The 19,439-nt window shown below is 43.2% G+C and overlaps 1 pseudogene; it reads left to right on the top strand.

The window, feature by feature from the left end:
* The first annotated feature begins 578 nt into the window (after nt 1-578).
* Nucleotides 579-986, top strand: LOC101562084 (annotated as a pseudogene).
* Nucleotides 987-19,439: the final 18,453 nt, after the last annotated feature.

Here is a 19,439-nt window from a genome sequence, read left to right as displayed (position 1 = left end):
AGTGAGACCCTGTAATATATTTAAAAAGAAAAAAAAGAAAGAAAGAAAAGAAACAAACTGGCAGAGTGGATTAAGAAACAAAATACAACAATATGCTGTATACAGAAACACATAAATAAATTGATAAGCTGAAAGTCAAAGGATGAAAAACAATAATATATGCTCCAGGACCTCAGAAGAAAAACAGGGGTAACTATTCTGTTTTCAGACAATCTGAACTTCAAACCAAGAATGATCAAACAAGATAAAGAAGATCACTATATACTAGTTAGGAGAAAAATTCAAGAGGAAGAGACCACAGTCATAAATATGTATGCACCAAATATGGAATCACCCAAATATATAAGACAAATTTTAAGGGACATGAAAAATCTAATAAGCCCTTATGTCAAAAAGATAGGTCAAGCAGACAAAAATTAGCTAAGAGGTAGCAGAACTGAACCAAACCTTTGAACAAATGGTCTTAGTGGACATATACAGAGTGTTCCACCCAACAACATCTGAACACACATTCTTTTCAGCTGCACATAGGATGTTTTCTAAAAGAGACTATAGGAAAAGGGCACAGGGTTTGAAAGATGGCGGATGACGTGGACCAGCAACAAAGCACCAACACCATAGAGGAGCCGCTGGATCTCATCAGACTCAGCCTGGATGAGCGGATCTATGTGAAAATGAGGAATGACCGAGAGTTTTGAGGCAGATTACATACTTATGATCAGCATTTAAACATGATATTGGGAGATGTGGAAGAAACTGTGACCACTATAGAAATTTATGAAGAGACATTCGAGGAGATATACAAATCAACAAAACGAAATATCCCAATGCTGTTTGTCCGGGGAGACGGTGTTGTGCTAGTTGCCCCTCCACTAAGAGTTGGCTGAAATGGAAATTTTTTCCTGTGTGGCAACATTGGGCTGTTTAACTGCGCCAGACATTCAGGGGACAAGCCTGCACACGTATTTGATACCAGGGGATGTATTCACCAGTGAAATGAGTTGATTTGCAAAAACCTTGTAACACTTTAAGTTAAGTAGCATTTTGTTTTTCTTTTAGCTTTCTACTACACATATTCACCAAGGTGCTGAACTTTTTCAGGAGTTGGTTTGCTCTGTCATTCCTGCTAACAGAGGCTAGTGGTTTTTTTCTTTAAATTAAACTTGATGTTTCCCTTTAAAAAATAAAGAAATAAAAGAGACTATATATTAGTCCATAGATCATGCTTAAGTGTATGCAAGAAAACAGAAATTATCCCATGCACATTATCTGACCACAGTGCAATGAAACTGTAAATTAATGACAAAAGAAGCCACAAAAACCCCACAAACATATGGAAATTACTTAACACCCTCCTCAGCAACCAATGTGTTGCAGATGAAGTTAAATAAGAAATTAAACAATACCTACAATCCAATGAAAATTCAAACTCAACTCACTGGAATTTGTGGGATGCAATAAAAGCAGTTCTTACAGGGAAAGTTATAGTGGTGAACTCACACATTAGGAAAAAAGAGTGAGAACAAATAAATACCCTAATGTTGCATCTCAAGATTCTAGAAAAAGAAAAGCAAATCAAGCCCAAAGCCTAACAATGGGAGAAAATTATAAAGCTTAGAGCAGAAATTAATGCAATTGAGACATAAAAAAACAATACAAGAATTAATGAATCCAGAAGCTGGTTCTTTGAAAGATTAAATAAAATGAACAAACCCCTAGATAACATCCTCAAAAAGAGAAAGTAAAAAAAAAAAAAAAACTCAAATTCAAACAATAAGGAATGAAAAGAGAGAAATTACCACAGATCCTGTAGAAATTCAGAAGATCATCAATTTTGAAAATATTTACGCTCACAGGATTGAAGACACAGAAGAAATGGACAGATTCCTAGAGTACTGAGAAAGAAATTAGAGAAACAATACCCTTCACAATAGCTCCAAAAAATGAAATACTTAGGAATTAATCTAACAAAGGAAGTAAAATATCTATACAATGAAAATTGTAACCCTCTTTAAAAAAAAGAAATCAAAGAGGATTTCAGAAAATAGAAAGATATTCCTTAGTCCTAGATAGGAAGAACCAACACTGTGAAAATGGCTGTACTTCCAAAATTCTTATACTGATTTAAAACAATCTCTATCAAAATACCATCAGTGTACCTCACAGATCTAGAGAAAACATTCTTAAAATTTTTTGGAACCAGAAAAGACCTAGAATAGCAAAGCCAATCTTGGGCAACAAAGGCAACGCAGGAGGCATTACAATACCTGACTTTAAACTATACTACAAAGCTACTGTGATAAAATCAGCATGGTACTGGCAAAAAAACAGCCACAAGGATCAATGGAACAGATTAGAAGATGTAAATACAACTACAAACACACTCAGCCATCTTATCTTCAATAAAAGGGCCCAACATGTTCACTGGAAGAAAGTGAACACATGGTGCTGGAAACACTGGCTCTCTACATGCTGAAAACTAAAACTAGACCCAGGTCTATCACCATGCACTAAACTAAAGTCAGAATGGATTAAAGATCTAAACATTAAAACAGAAACACTAAATCTCCTAGAAGAGAAAGTAGATAGAAATCTTGAAGACATAGGAGTAGGCAGAGAATTCATGAACAAAAGCCAAACTGCATAGGAAATACTGCAAAGAATCAACAACTGAGATCTCATCTTATTGAGAAGTTTCTGCATGTCAAAAGAAATCACCAACAGAGTGAAAAGACAACCCCCAAATTGGGAAAAAATCACAACCAATAATCACTCAAACAAAGGATTTCTATCTAAATGATATAAAGAACTAAAAAAATTTGACTCCCAAAATTTAAGGACTCAATCCAAAAATAGTCATGTGAGACGAATACATACTTCTCAGAGGAAGACATACAAGTGACAAATAAATACATGAAAAAATGTTCCACAGCACTGCTGGTGGGAATGTAGACTGGTACAACCACTATGGAAAGCAATGTGGAGACTCCTCAAAAAACTAGGACTGGAAATCCCATTCAATCCAGCTATTCCTCCTCTGGGTATTTTCCCAAAAGTTCTGAAAACTAAGTGAAATATATCAGACCCACATGTGTAAATATCACATTGTCTCCCTTGTGTAAGAACCTGAAAGAATAAATAAAATCTGAAAGGTATAATAGATATAGTAAAATGGAAAGAAACTGAACTTAATGATTAAACAATGAAGATGAGAGAAAGGAGAAAAGATAGGAAAAAAGGAAGGAGGGGAAAAAATGCAAGTATATATACAGGATGGCTGAGATGGTTGTTCTCATAATTTCCATCAATTTTTTTAAAAATAGAAGTTAATGTTTAGATTTTCATCTTCACTAACTCTGTACGCTGATATCTGCGATCTGAGCAACTACATCGAAGACAGCAACGTGTAATACAAGTTCCATGCTTGAATACCTCTCATCTTGGTCTTCTAACTGTGTATCATTTCTAATCTCTTATCAATTATTATACTCTCTTTAAAATAAATTTTTGGGGCCGGGGAGATGGCTCAGTGGAATAAGCGCTTCCCTGGCAAGTGCAAGGGCCTGAGTTCAATCCCTGGTTCTGCCAAAAATAAAATAAAATAAAATAAAATAAATTTTTAAAGGAAAAATGTAAGATTCTTTGAAAGCAAGCATTAATATTCAATTATTTGTCCAATCTTGCATAACTGTGTCTGTTAATCTGAGCAACAGATTTGATGATAAAAATAGATAATATAACACCCGTTGTTAATTAGCTATTCCTGTTTTGCAAATCTGTAAAATATGTATTGTTGTATGTTACCCTATTTCTGTCTTTTTTTTTTCTACGTGGTTTTGCTTCTGTTTTGACTCCTCAAAATAAAATAGAATTAATTTTTTTAATTAAATAACAAAAAAAATAAAAAAGGAAAAGAAAGCTGCACCAGACATATAGTGCAGGACGCAGCAACTCCACTGCAAGGTACAGGCCAAACAGGAATGCATACAGCATCATGTGGGAATAGCAAACACCAGAAACAGTCCCATGTCCACCAGTGACAGAGGAGACACTGGAAAATAATCATATACCCTGTGAGGTATCATGCAGCAACAAGAATAAACTATTCATACACTCAACAGTAAAATAAGCCAAAACATAAAAGTTAGGTACTATATGATTGCATTTATATGAGGTTCATAAGCAACCTATAGCACCGGGACATAAGATTGGGTCATTTTAGGGGAGAGAGGCTAGAGAGTGGCAGAGAGAGGAAAAATAGGGCTCGGGGTGTATAATAATGTTGTAGTTCTCCATCTGGGTGGTGGTTACAAGAGTGTGTTCACCTTATGATAGTGCGAACTGAGCATTTATGACTTAAGCAGCTTTCTGGATATATGCAATACATTCATTTCTTATGTACTGAGGATTAAACCTAGGGCTTTAGGCATCCTGGGCAAGCACTTTACTGGTGAGCCATATCCCAGTACTTTTTATCTTTTGAGACAGGTTCTTGTTAAGTGGCTAGGCTGGTCTCCCACTTGCCCTCCTCCTGCCTCAACTTTCCCAGTAGTTGGAGGTAGTTACAAACATGACCACCACAACCCCTTATCCATCCATTTTTAAGTGTCCAATTTTTTTTTGCAAAAGTAATTGCTATACCACATGACATATATACAATATTATATTCCAAAACAATGTTATATTCCATATGTACATATAAATCCTGAAGATCAGAAAAGTTAAACTATTTCCTGTAGTCACACAGGTACTTAGTTAATGGTAGCCCAACCTAAACACAGGCATTTGGACTTTAAAACCAGTCCTCTTTCTACCAAATTTGTTGCTTCCATTTAGATCTCAAAACCTTGACTATTCCTGGCAAGAATGCCTCCCTTTCACAGAAAAAGGAAGAAGAAATCAACATGTAAGACATTTTAAGCTGAGAACTACCCTTGATGTCATAACAGTTCTCCAGTGAGCATTAGCCAAACTCAAACACTTGGTTCTCTCACCTTACATATACAAATCACTCCCACAGAGACACCTCATCCACAAGCACCAAACCAAGGTGACCCCCCCCCACTTCCCACTTCCTAGACAGCTCCTTGGTGAGGAGCTCATTTCTTTTCCCAGGCCTGTTGTTGCTTTCAAGATCTATTGGTTCAACTCAAAAAATAAAGAAAATGAAATTAAGATGACAAAGTCATCCCACTGGATTGTATCAGGCTTTTGTGCCTCTTGAGACCGTCATGGGTTTCTCTCGGGAAGAAGGGGCAGTGTGATGTGTCCTAGAAAGAGTCCAACATCACAGAATTGGAAGTTGAAAGGAACTTTAAAGCTCAACTTCTAAGAGCAGAGGATAAAAAGATCACACCTACGGGTTCCCAAGTCTTTTCACAATTCTCAATTGATCTTCCAGGGAATCATTTTCTAGTCAGATATTATTATTACCTACCTTGGAAAGGCAAGAAAATCAGACTTCAGGCAATTTTCAGAGTTACTACAGGGTGGCCTCCCATCACCGGTGCCAGGTTCATTAAGGCCAGATTCCAAGTTCTTTCCATCACATGGTACTACAAACCACACCCAGCCAGAAGGGGACAAATGCAATTTGTCATTGCCACTTCTCAAGATGCCTTGAAGTTATCAGGCAGGGTAATGCACCCCTGTAACCCAGACTGAGGCAGGAGGTTCACAAGTATGAGCCCAACTTGAGCAACTTAGTAAGATCCTGTCTCAAAAATAAAAATAAAAGAGATTAGGAATATAGCTCAGTGTGGAGACTCTAGGTTCAATTTCCAGCACTGACAAGAGAATAAGGAGAAAGGGAAGGGAAAGGGGAAAGGGAAGGGCAAGAAGAAGTAAAAAGGAGAAGGAGGAAGATGAGGACGAGGAAGGGGAGGAGGAAGAAAGAGGGAAGAAGAAGCCTAATAGTCAGGAACAAATAGAGTTGTAAGCAACACAACTGAAGGACACAGTAGCCCTAACATGTGCATTCACAGAAGCCCTCACTAGTCCACAGCACCCCTCATTTATAGAGTACCTGCCTCAGTCAACCCTCTGGGTCCAGTGCCCAGCAGGCCTGGGGGCTCTTCTAATGTGATTGTGGCCCTTGTCTACTTTCAGACAAAGGTGCAAAATTAATACAAAGTGAATAGACTCAGCCTGCAGAATGCCACCTTGTATCCTCTGCCATCTCTCTCCAGAGATGCACATGCCTCCCACAAGTACCAGGACCTGCAGCCATCAACTGTGCTTCTGAGCCACAGAGCACCCCAACTAAAGGGCGTGTCCCAGAAGAGGGCAGGGAGCACACAGCACAAGCAGATCCAGGAGTGGGATGAGAAATCTGCACCTTACAGGACCTCCAAGCCCTGCTGCATGCTTTCCAGGGAGAAGTCCACCACGAAGAGCCCCTGGGAGACCTCCATCCTCAAAGCCTCATCTGGGAACTCTCTGCTCACATTTCCCCGGCAGAGGAAGCAGGACCATCTGGAGCTCATTATCAAGAGGCTCCTTCACCTCCTGTTGCCACTCGCCCTCCTGGGCACAAGCCTGCCATGGGACAGGAGGGGTACCTCGCATTTAGAATACCTCATGTATGCATACATTTTTAAGCCAGTTGCTTTGAACAGTGAGCCTTGTTGTACAATTGAGCCCCAGACCACAGCAAGAGCAAAGGAGTCATTTCCCATCTCCCCAAATGAGGAAGGAAAACTCACCAAGTACATGCTCCCGGGCGCTGGAAATCCAGCTGCTGTCAACTTTCTGTTTCTGGAATTACCTTCACTTGTACACATGTTCTGGTTGTCTCCACAGCAGACTCTTTGCTGGGCAAATTGGAAACAAGCGATGGTTTAAATACCACCGCTGCTGTGCCGCTGGCTCTCCTTTAAAAGCTGGCCTCCGGAGCCACTGTGGTGGGAATAGCTGGCCAGCCAGACACAGCTGCAGGCCAGAAGCCAAACCCCACGTAGACACTCATTGCTTTTTCCTCCCTGGTTTTCCTGAGGCTCACTGATTGCACCCCAGGGGCTCGGCCCTTCTTGAATGTTGCATGAGCTCACAGGGTAGAACTGGCAGTGCTAACCCCAGGCAGCTCTCAAGGCCAGCAAGACTGGGCCACGCTGGGTACCCAGGAAGCTAGCCCACAGCACCTGGGTTTCAGCCTTTATAAGACTTTTCCTGTGGCAACAGGACTCAGAACTGGTGATTCCTCTGCCTGCTGCTGCCTTGAAGAAAAACATCTGGGCCTGAAAAAGTGACTGCTCTGGACAGGAGCAGTGGACACATTGACATCCAACCCAGAAACACTGTGTAGCTTCTGCAGATCATGCCTCAAAACCAGGTCCCTATGCAAGAAACCCAGGCTGAGTGCAGACACAACCATATTGGTCAAGAGATAAACACACCCCAGTCAGAGCCAGTGGTGCTCACATAAGGAAACAAGTTCAGCTGGTAGGGTGTTGTTGTCCTTATACTTGGGAGACACTAGTGGTCTTTAGAAGATAAGAACTTGGAAAGCAAGGCCTCTAGAAATGCAGAAGCCAGTGCCCCACAAAGAATGTCCTGCCACAAATGCCAATGTGTTTTGTTAAGAAAATTATTTACCCACTGTCCTCAGTCTGACGTCTCACCTTGTGTACACTGTGAATGAATTCTGGGTCTTCCTGTGACCACCTGCAGCTTGCGAAACATTGTGTTGGCTAGCACAAGAAGCAGTGTGGCATGGCCGTTGTAGCATGGACTCTAGTGAGCCTCCCAAGTGCAAACCCTGCCTATATGATAGTGCTTACTTCCCCACCCTCCTTCATAGAGTTGTCACAAGGATTCAAAGAGATTCTATTTGTGTAGTTCTGAGCTCAATAAGTGAAGTGATTTTTACCCTTTGAGAAATGTTTACCCAGGAATCTGGATTTAATTTTTCAGTGGCAGACACAATGTGGTAATGTTGAATGGATACTCAGACTCAGAACACTGCATTTTGGCCTGGGAGTACAGCCCAGTGACAGAGCACACACTTGGCATCCACAACACGCTGGATTCTATCCCTAGTGCCCCCCAAAAGGATATTGCGCTTCAAACCCCAGATCTGCTTTTTCTCTCTGGAGATCATTAGTAATCAGCTGACTCTGAACTCTGTCTTTTCACATGTGGAAATGTTCATAACAGTGAATCCTTCTCAGGATGACTATGAGGGTTAACTGAAAATAGGAAGTTAAAACGATCTGACTTCCGTAATGAGTAGCGTAAGTCGATTCATCACGTGTCCTGTATAGGTAGAACCACCCGAAACAAACTCACACCAATGTGTGTGCATTTCTCCTTCACTTAGGGTGACATCATGTCTTCTGTGCTTAAAAGTAGTCAATACAGCAGCATATCAAAAGACATTCAACCTTACTACTAATAAAAGATGCGCATTAAAATATCAAAAGACCATTTTTCCCATAATGTTGGCAAAGATTCAAAAGGCCAATGATGCTTGGTATTGATGAGGGAAACAGGCTTCTTCATATACACTGTGGGTGGGAATTTTAATTGATGCAATATTTCCAGAACACAGTACAGCAAGATATATAAAATGCGTATGTATATATGTGTATATATATGCATATGTACATACATATAAATGAAATAATTAGTGCTTACAAAAAATACACAAATGTTTATTGCAGCATTCTTCACAGTGGATAAAAATTGGAAGTAGCCTAAATGTTCTTTAATTGGAGATTAGGTAAATAAATAATTCCACATCCATTCATTGGAATACATGCAATCACAAAACAGAAAATAGAGAGAGCTGGGGTAGTCTCATGGAAAAATGTCTGTGTTTAATTAGCTCATGTAGAACAGTAAATCATAGGATAGTATTATGGTATGATCCCATTGTTGCAAAATAAACACAAATTTTTGTATATATGTTTCAAAAGTCTGAAAGAATATACATCAGACTCTGAGCCCCAGTGGTTATCTCCAGGGAAGCAACAACATTTAAAGAGAGAAAATATTTTTCATTTATATTTAAAGGTATATTACAGCTAGAGGTACCTTTTGGTTCAATATAAATGGCTACATGTTAAAATTCAGTTAAGAAGAAGCCGAATCCTATGCATGACTTTGTAGAAAAACTTTATTATTACAAGTTGTATTAAAGCTCTATTAAAATTTGGGGGGCTGGCATGGGATACAGAAATAGTGTTTCCAGACTGTCAGCTTATATGAGTATTCTGTGACCCCTCTCCTCTCCATGTGAGTGCTTAGAAGTCATTGCCTCCAACCAAGGTAGGCAAAGAGCAGAATATTTTGAGAAAAGTCTCAATTTTGTGCACTTTTCTTCATTTTCATATTCTCCCATGTCTAAATCAAGTATCATTTATCTTAGATGCTGGTCGTGATTTGGGCATGGTTCCTCCCTTCAGAATTTGAGGGTGGTAACATTGACTTTGTGTCTTTTATTCCTCCTCCCAAGATAGGAGGGATTTTAAGATGGGACCGTTTCTTGAAAGATTCCTGCTCTAAAGAGAATGTAGTGTTTAAAAATTAAAAACAGTTCTAAAATGTTTTCTTTAATGTCATGAATATTATTACAACAAAAAAAACTGTAAAAATGAGATTTTTATGGCACGTAATAATCTACCTTTTATCTTTTTTTCTAGGTTTTTGTAATATTTTTGGCTCCCAAACAGGAGAGAAAAATAAAATGTTTTCTTTAAAGTTGTCAAATTAACAAGCTTCCCATCATTCATATTAAGAATCAGCTTTCTCTCCATTTGCCTGTTCGAAAGTCCGCAATCTTTTTTGTGGGCACAATGAACAGCTTCCACCCTCACCATTACTGCAACACTTCTGTCTTCAAGTAGCAAAGTACATTTTAACCTCAACTGGTGGACCTGACTTCCCACAGAAAGCAAGCAGGGGCCTCAACTCCAAGTTCCACCAAGTCCCACTCATCTCCCTTGCCTGTGTCGTTTAGCTAGTAGTGACCTGGAACACTGTGCCTCAATGTGATCACTGGCTGGTGTTGTGCACATTACACTATCACTGACCACCCACAGAAGGGAGCCCAGCAGCAACCTGAGCCAGCACCAACATCCAATTCTCCAAGGCCAACACTGAAGCCAGATAGCACAGGAGGTCCAACAACCAGGGTGGAGCTTGACCTTTAGTACCTCTCTATCTTATTCTTATCTACAATGATTTTTTTTATAAGAAGCATGTGTTTCTTCTATGATTTTAAACATATATTTCTAGTAGAATTACAGATTAAAAAACTAATACCCTGAGCTGGCGAGATAGCTCGGTGGACTAAGCACCTACTTAGGCAGTGCAGGGGCCTGTGGGGAGATAGCTCCACAGTCTAAGCACCTGCCTGGCAAGTGCAAACACTCAGGTTCAGTCTTTGGTATTGCATGCTGTGCTGGCCCTGGAAGCCATGCCAGCCACCGAGAGCGGGTGTGGTGGTGCACACCTATAATTCCAACATTGGGCAGACTGAGATAGGGGGATCACAGGAGTCCAAGCTACAGAGTGAGACCCTGTGCCAAATAAATAAATAAAAGACTCGGGCAAGTGCAGGGACTGAGGTTTGATCCCCAGCACCATATTGCCATTCTGCCCTCCCACCACCACCACCAACCCCCCGCATGCTGAGCCAGCCGCTGAGTCCAGGCATGGTGGTGCATGGCTGTAATCCCAGTGCTGAAGGCTGAAAACAGGAGGATCACTACCAGCCCGAGGTGCACAGTGAGACCCTGTACTGAATACCACAAAAAAGGAAAAGAAAACTAATACCCTACCTGGTGGTGGTGGCTAGAAATGTTGCACTGGGCCTCCAGAAAGCTGCCCACCTTGTTGAATCACGGTTCTTGTTTGATTATTGTACGGAGGTGAGTCAAGCCTCTGGAAGCTTACAGGCCTCCCAAAGATCCACGTGGCCCTCTCTGCCATTCACTCACAAATTCCTTGATGGTCAGCTGACTCCCCTCAGTGGTCCCTTTTCCCTCCACACATGCTTTGACATCTGCCAAAAACAGCTGACTCCTTTTCCCCAGGATCCATGTCTGGCCAGGGCGGAAAACTTTCTATGACTTCTTTCCCTTACAGGATAAAGCCGAGTTTCTCAGGCACCATTTAACATCCTCCAGTATATGGTTCTGCCCAGTGTTTTCAGTCTCAGCTCAGGCCACTCTGCCCCTGGGCACCTGAGATTCTGGACTCTGCTCCTTCTGTTTTTTTTTTTTTTTTTTTTTTTTTTCACCTAAAATACTCTGAGGAATATGATGCTAGTAAACTTGTATTTGTCATTCAAAATAGTGCAGATATTACTTCTCTTGATTCAGACCTGGAATGTCCCTCCCCCCCAAAAGCCTCAAGATATGGGCTTTCAGGTAAGTTGATCAAGGAAGTGTTAACCTCTTCCCATAGGGTGACCCATGGAGGAGAGCAGAGCTAAGCGTGCTAGTAGGAGGTGGGGCATGATTGGAAGAGGCTGGGCAGAGGGGCAGTGCCTTTGGAGCTACCCCTGCCTCCCACCTCCCTTGGTGTCCCTCTTCCTGGCTGCCCTGAGGTGAGCAGATTTCTTCCACCAGACTCTTCCACTAGGGTGCTTCTGCCTTGGAACCGGCTGGCCATGGATGGGCTCCCCAGAGATGTGACTAAATTAAACCTCTGTTCCTCTATGTTGTGGGGTTTGGACACTGTGTGCCGTGAGAGGAAAGCTGCCTGATAAAATTATACCTTGATGAAGTCCTTCTCTATCACGCCCCAGAAGAATTCCTCTGCTTCTCTGCAAGTGCAGATAGAGGGGTTTCCCTATAACTCTGCCAGTTCCTGAGAACAAGGACCATATCGCTGTCATCTTTATTTGCCAAGTCCCTACAGACTTCTAGAAAAACTTCCCTTCAGCAAACAGAAGGATCTTGGCAAATACTGAAAGAGGAAGTGAGTATATACAATAGTCCCAAATATTTATGTGAACTTTAAAAATACCCCTTGATATTAATGGAAATGGTCTGAATTATTTGCAAAGCCAGAGTTGAAAATCAATGAACTTTTGGTTTTCAAATCCCATTCTCCAGCAATTTCAGGTCCTAGTAGAGACCAAGGCCGATAAGTGCCAGAAGGAACACAACCCCCTGTACAGACCCACACTGTGGAAAATGGGTCTGCTCTGCACATCCACGCAGGTTCTAAGACATACATAGAAGGGGTAAAGTTGCCAGGGATATGACTCAGTGCAGTGCAAGTGCTGGCCTGAAAAGCAGAGGGTCCTGAGTTTGATTCCTAGTACCAAAAATAAGGGGAGGAAAGAGTAAAGGAAGTCTGAGGACCACTACATCAGACCAAAAGATCAGCTCAGATCACCTTGCAGTGATCAGCCCCATCTCAGGAGGCCAACCCTGCAGCAAGGGTGGCACCGATGGCTGGACAGTAAAATTGGAGCCTCCTCTAAGCCAGCTGGGAAGCCCTTGGCAAACTTTCGATTTAGTCCTCCTACTTTTAAGGAAAGCTAATAAATGACTGCGCTCTGTGTAACAAATACATACTTTGTAAAGTGCACTAGTCTTTCTCTGTTTTATTATGTGTGCGCAGTACAGGATGCCCTGCACTGAGCTGCATCCCTAACTTCCTACCCTTTGCTTTCTTTCTTCTTTTCAAAGACATAATCTTGCCAAATCACTAAGCTGTCCTGACTGCTGAACTCAGACTTGTGATCCTTCTGCCTCAGCTTCCCAGAGTGCTTGGAGCACAGGTGCATACACCACACTCAGCTGTAACATGCAGTGCAGTGTCACTTCCAACCAGCACCCTGCAGGACTCCCCCATGATGTCCTTGCCTACTACACTGGTCACCCCCAGAGACTTCTTTCTCCACAGATTTGCCCCCTCCACCCGACTTTGTGTAAATTGAATCCTAGGTAATGAATTCCTTTGTGTCTAGACCTTACACTGAACATAATGCCTGGACATTCATCCAGGCTGTTGTGTGTTTTATTTAGCTGTTGAAACCACCAAATAAAATAACAGGAGGAAATAACTGATAAATAATTTTTGTAAAATACAAAGATATACCAAGTGTCACACTAGCTGAATTTCAGGTACTCTGTAGAACGTAAGCTCCTTGAGAGGAAAACTAAACCTCATTCATTACTGTATTCCCATCCCTAATTATGTCTCATTTATGATAGAGACTGAATGAACTTCTGGTTGAACAGAAAATTATTATTATTTATAAATTTGACTGGTATCTTAGAACACAGTGACTTTTTTAATCAGCCTTTATATTTTTGTTTTGGGGGTTGTTTTGGGGGGGATGTTTGTTTGCTTCACTTGCTTGTTTGCATTTTGCAGTACTGAGGCTAGAACCAGGGGCCTCCCGTGCCAAGGTGAGCCCTCCACCGCTGAGCTCCCTGAGCTCCACCCTCTGCCTTTCCTCTGGGTGCTTTACCCATGTGATCCATTTCCAGCTCCACCACTTCCTCCTCTAGACCCTGAAGTGACACACCAGTGGAGAGAGAAAGCCAGAAGCCAGCAGAGCTGAACGACTCAAAGGCCTCAGCAGAAAACTCAGGAGAGGGCGGCCCCCAGGCAAGGAAAAGAGCCAGAGGCGGCAGGCCTCCACCCAGGTGTCAGAAAAGAGACTGTGTCGTGCCAGGACAAGGAACCTGGCTGGGACCCCAGGCCTGAAGCAGGGAACCCAGGGCCTGCCTTGTGCCCTTGACCCTTCCTCCTCGACGTGCACGGTGGCCAGTTGCCGTACACCCCAGCTGTCAGGGCCCACTGTCAGTCCAGCTGTCCCTGAGCAATGGATTCCTGTTGCCAAGATATGGATTTGGTTTTAATAACAGTTAGTGCAAACACTGTAAATTTACTGCTGCGAGAGAGAGTTTTTGAAAACGTCCACTCTGGCTATAATTTTTCAGCCTCGCCAGCTGTTTGTGCTCAGCTCATACCTGACACGGTGCTTTGAAATAGCAATCACTGTATTTATAAGAAGGCAAGGACTCATAAATATGTCACAAGTGGAATATACAACGCCATATTTCACCATTTTCTATTTTAAAATTGTGAGTTATGGCTGCAGAAATGCACGCCCATTAAAGGTGATATGATGTATTTTCTGCCCTGTTCAGGAGTCTATCCATCATCAAGACAATAAAGAAAACCGCACTTACTTTTTTCCTGTCGTCTGTAATTTATGATCCCCAAAAAGCTGTAACCTTTTGGCAGGCTTCGCAGAAACCACTGCACTGTTAGCAACTAAATAACCTTTTATAAGGTTTTAAATGTGTTGCTACAGTCTCAATGCACTTGCTGTATCGATCCAGAAGATCTTGGGGGGAAAAGAAACGTAGGGGGAGGGATGGAAGAAGAAGATCTATAACAAGATCGATAACAGCATATATAGATTGTTGAAAGATGCTTCTAATGATTTTTGCCAGCAATCATCTTTCAGCACACCACGCCCTATCTCTTAGGCTTTAGTCCTGGCTTGGAATTGATTGACCTTGCTGTCCTGTGGCCCCTCTCCCTCCCTCTCTCCCTCCCTCCCATGGAGCAGCCAGACTAGGAAGAAGCAGAGCAGTGCGTTGGCCACCACAGGCTATGTACAGAAAAGCTCTGACAGTCAGAACTGGAAGATACAGCCAAGGCTCTCTCAGGGTACAGGGGGCAAACTGACACCCCAAAAGCAGCCAAGACTTGCCCAAGGCCAGACAGCTGAAGAAGCAGAGCAGGGATCAGATGCCTGGATTTCAGTCCATCCCTTCCTTAACTCTACCTCGCTTCTCAAGTTTGCCCCCAGAGAAAAAGAGTGTGGGCAGAGCAGGTGAATGCACTTCTGGCAAGCTTTCTAGACCTAATAAATCTGCCTGGCAAAAAGGTCTACTACAAAGATACTGAGATTAGGAATCAGAAGAAAGAGGGCTGAATCCTGACACCGCTTCTCACACCTGTGGGCAGTTACCCTCCCCAGATCTCTGCTTCTCCACCTGATACCAATCCTAACCTATCTTGTGGGGTGGTAGAGAGTAGAACTGATGCCAGTAAGACAGGAATCAAAGCCTCCCTGAAATCAAACCCTATTCAGCTTCCTCAATTTGAAGCACTTTTTGGATTCTCCCTCTTCTCCCTTTGCCCCATCTCCTCCAGGACAGTGGCCATGGAAACTTTCAGGGAAGAGCCAGCAATGGAGGAAAGAACAATCCTACAAACCACACAATGGTCAGTTGTCCCTAATGAGAGCAACTATGGAGAACATGATTTTTCATTAGACATAAGTGGAGCAAGACTCCCAAAGCACAGAAACCAGTACATGCAGTTTCCTGGGATGTCATGTGTAACTGAGTTTGAAGGCTGTGTTCTTAGCTGTTGATCAATTGCACGTTAAGAGTTCTAGTGAAGGGCTGGGGAGATAGTTCAGGAGCATAACTGTCTGCTTGGCAACTGAAAGGTCCTGAGTTTGATCCTATGTGTCTGCAAACTCACAGTTAGGGGACTCGGCTCACCTACAAGAGAGCCCTGGTTCAGCTAGTACTGGGATGGGAGGTACTCGCTACAGCACACAGAACAGATCTGGCCACAGCCCATGTTTGCAGTAGTGTGTCACAGAAGACAGCCATTCTGTTATTCCCTGTGAGCATTTTGTGGCTGGTCGGCCGAGTCGAGCAGTTCCGACACAGACCATAAGGCACAGCCAGCCTAAAGTGCATACAGACTTGCCCTTTCCCCAAAATATTATAATACTAGGTCCTTGACTCAGTGTGACAATGGAACAGAGGCTTCTGGGTAGAGGTGATCAGTGATTAGCCTATGGGTGAGGATCTAATGCCTACCAAGTGATTTTATGAATATCATCTGGGGTAGGTCAGCATCCCTATGAAATGGAGATTCTTATTATTTCTGTTTTACAAAAAAGCATCCCAAGACCCAGAGGAAGAAAATAATTTGCTTGAGATCATACAAATAGGGATAGAGTAGAAAAACAAGCCACAGTAGGTGATCCAAGATGCAAGCCTTCCCCACTCTTCAGCCCTGAAATCAGGACATTCAGCTGTTCATCAGCTGGTGACTTTGGGAAGGTCCTTCAACCTCTATGCGCCTTGTGTCCTCCAATCCAACATAAGAATTCCCTAAGTGGACAGTTACTAAAGCACTCATCAGAATGATGCTAAAAGACTCTCCAAGCAAAACACCTGTGAAACATTTCCTGGGACAAAATCCTACTCCCTGGCCCAATCTGGCACCTGTTCCACCCTAAAGACAGGCCACCAGAGAAGCTGATGAGCAGGCCTGTGAGTGGCAAACAAGAGGAGGAGCCCACAGGGGACACTGACCCACCTAAAGCCCTCAAGAGCCCCTGCACCCCAGCAAGCCACTTCAGCCCACGGAGATGTTACTAGTGAGCAGGGAAAGGCTACAGAGCACATGGCCGTGCAACCTCCACAGATGGAGCAGGCTGCAAGGCCCAAGACGTTCCCAGCTCCTCAGTACTGCGCAGCCCCCACACCTACTGGTAAGGAGGGCCGGGAAGGAGGCAATCCCAGGGCAGAGCAGCCGGGCCGCTGTCACATGTCCTGCCCACTCCCAGTGTTGAAGTCACACTCTCTCCAGCTCTTTTCCTGCATTTTCCAGAGCTCATCCCCCCAAAATCATTATTAACATTATAAATAAAAAGAGAAGCAAGTTATTAAATGTAAAATATGCAAAGTTCCTCCCAGAACTCACCGGGCAGTTCATAAACATGACGGCTTAATTTCACTGCTGTTCCAGGCAGCTGATGAAGCATCTCCTGCTCTGGGGCTAATTGCAGCTGTTAACGAAGTGGGGGAGAAAGATGATGATGATGGATAGCTCCTCTCCTACCTGTGGGGGTCAGAGAATGGCCTGGGCCTGGACTAAGGCCGGGAACTTCCCTAGCAGGGAGCTCAGCCCAGCTGGAAGCTCTCTGGAGCCACTTAAGAATCAAGAGTGTTCCTCCCTCTCACCAGGGCGTGGTCTGGGTCGCATCCCCCAAAGCTTCCTGTGTGGGAAGGCTTGATCCCCAGGCCATCCCCAGCTCTGTTGAGAAGGCATAGGACTTCAGCTGGAGAGGCCTGGGGAAGGAGGACAGGCCCCTGAAGGAGACCCTGGCTCTGTCTGCTTCCCAGCTGCCTTGAGGTCCCTTGAATCCTCAGCCTTGCATTCCAGCTGAAATGTACAGCCTCCCCACAGGCCCAAAGCAGCAAGGCCATCAAGTAGGGGACTGAAACTTGAGCCAAAGTAAACATTTCACCTTTGTAAGATGATTATCTCAGATAGTGTGTTTCAGTAGTGTAAAGCTGAATGCCAGAACTAGAGAAAAGCGTTTCAAGCAGAGATTGGGACTGGTCTTAAAAGAATTGATTTTAGGGTGTTTTAGCATCCTGACTGTCTGAAGCTCTTGCACTCAAAACATAGACTGCGTAGAAACAACCCAGCTGTCTATGAACAGGTGGATGGACAAACATTTTGGGGCATACACACACAGAGGAGCATTATGTGGGCACCAACGTACTATACTGAACACACCGAACACACTGATGCCTTGAAGGTATTGCACCAGTGATTGAAGCCTGGAACAAAAGGTGTATGATTTCATGTCTAGGAAATATCCAGAGCTGGCAAATCCATAGAAATAGAAAGTAGATGAGTGCTTGCAGGGGCTGGGGGTGGGGGACTGCTTAATGCCTGCTGGTTTCATTTGAAGATGATGACAATATCTGGTGCTAAGTAGACATGGTGGTTACACAATATTATGAATAATTTGATGCTGCTGGATTGCTCACTTTAAAGGCTTGATTTGAGCTGAGTGCACCTGTCATCCCAGCACCGAGGGAGGCCAGGACAGGTGGATTACAACTTTGATCCCCACCTGGGTAACTTAGCAAGACTTCATCTCAGAGTAAAAAAATGTTAACAAGAGCTAGGACAAGGTCAGGGGAGCAAAAGTAATCAAAATACTATTTGTATATATGCCAGTTCCCCAAGATGAATGTAACTATTATGTATTACAAACACATACAAACAATAGAAAAATTTAAAAATATGCAAACTGAGACTGGGTGTGGTGGCACACGCCTGTAATCCCAGCCCTTGGGAGGCTGTAAAAAGGTGGATCCCTATGAGTCCAATCTAGTAGTGAGACCCTGACCACCCTGTAAACCCTTCCCTAAAACATAAAAAAAAAAAAAAGCAAACACATGAAGCAATGGCTAGAGATATAGCTCAGTAGTAGAGTGGCCCTGGATTTGATCCCTAGTATTGAGGAAAAGAGGGGTTAATTTCACATTATATGAATTTTGCCTCAATTTTTAAAAGTTGAGGAAAAATCCAAAACCTAGGCTAAGGCTCATTCTTTGTCTCCACATCTGGGAAGTCGAGTGCCTCTTCTTGAGCTCCTGATTTTTGCACCACAAAACCTGGCCAAAGCCCCAGGTTGATGATCCTAGCCTCCCTCCCATATGAGAGGCCTCCAGCTTCCATCTCCCAACTAATCCAAGCACAAGGATAGAGCTTCCAGCCTTCCCAACTGAGAGGCATGAAAAATGAGCAAGCCCTTGGGAGAGAAATCTTGGGACAGCAGAAATGAGAAGTGAGAGTTTGAAGTCAAGACAACTTTATTGCATTTCTGGTTCTGCCATGATGTAGCTATGAGACCTTGAATAAGCCCTGTAAATTCTCCGGTCCTAGAGTTCACCATTTATAAAATGAGTGTGGTAATACCAGGCTTGCCTTCTTCATGGATTTGTTTTAGGCATCACATGAGTTGCTTTGTATTATCATGATGTTAGCCGGGTTTCTGTTACTATAGCGAATACCTCAGATAATAAACTTAGAGAGAGGAATGGTTTGTATCAGCGCACACTTTTTGAGTTTCTGGTCTATGATGAGTTGGTCCTTTTGCTTTGGACCAATATAAGATGACATATCACACCAGGAGTATATGGTGGAGGAAAACCACCTATGTCATGGCCAGGAAGCAGAAAAGCAAAAGAGGAAGGGGCCAGGGCCCCACAACCCCCACACTCCCAATGTCCTAGACATCCCACCAAGTCCTGCCTCTCCAGGGATCTTCCCAGCAGCACCACCCAAGGGACCAAGTCCTTAAAAGAGGACTCTTTGGGCACATTTAAAATCCAGTACAGGGCTGGGGAAATAGCACAGTGGTATAAGTGCCTGCCTGGAAAAGCGCAAGGACCTGGGTTTGATCCCGGGTACCCCATGCCATACCAGCCCCAGAACCCCGGGTACACTGTTACTGCCACCAAATCCACGCATAACGACACATGCCTGTAATCCCAGCACTGGGCAGGCTGAGATAGGAGGATGACTAAGAGTCTGAGCTGTGTAGCAAAACCCTGTATCAAATTAAATAAATAAATAAATGATTTGAGAGAATGAGAAAGCCTATGCTTTCCATATAGAAGATGACTTAA

Source organism: Octodon degus, unplaced genomic scaffold (genome assembly GCF_000260255.1).
Source record: "Octodon degus isolate 3935 unplaced genomic scaffold, OctDeg1.0 scaffold00088, whole genome shotgun sequence".
In the NCBI taxonomy this organism is placed as follows: domain Eukaryota; kingdom Metazoa; phylum Chordata; class Mammalia; order Rodentia; family Octodontidae; genus Octodon; species Octodon degus.
The sequence above is the reverse complement of the archived record's forward strand: the minus strand, read 5'-3'. Positions and strand labels throughout refer to the sequence as shown.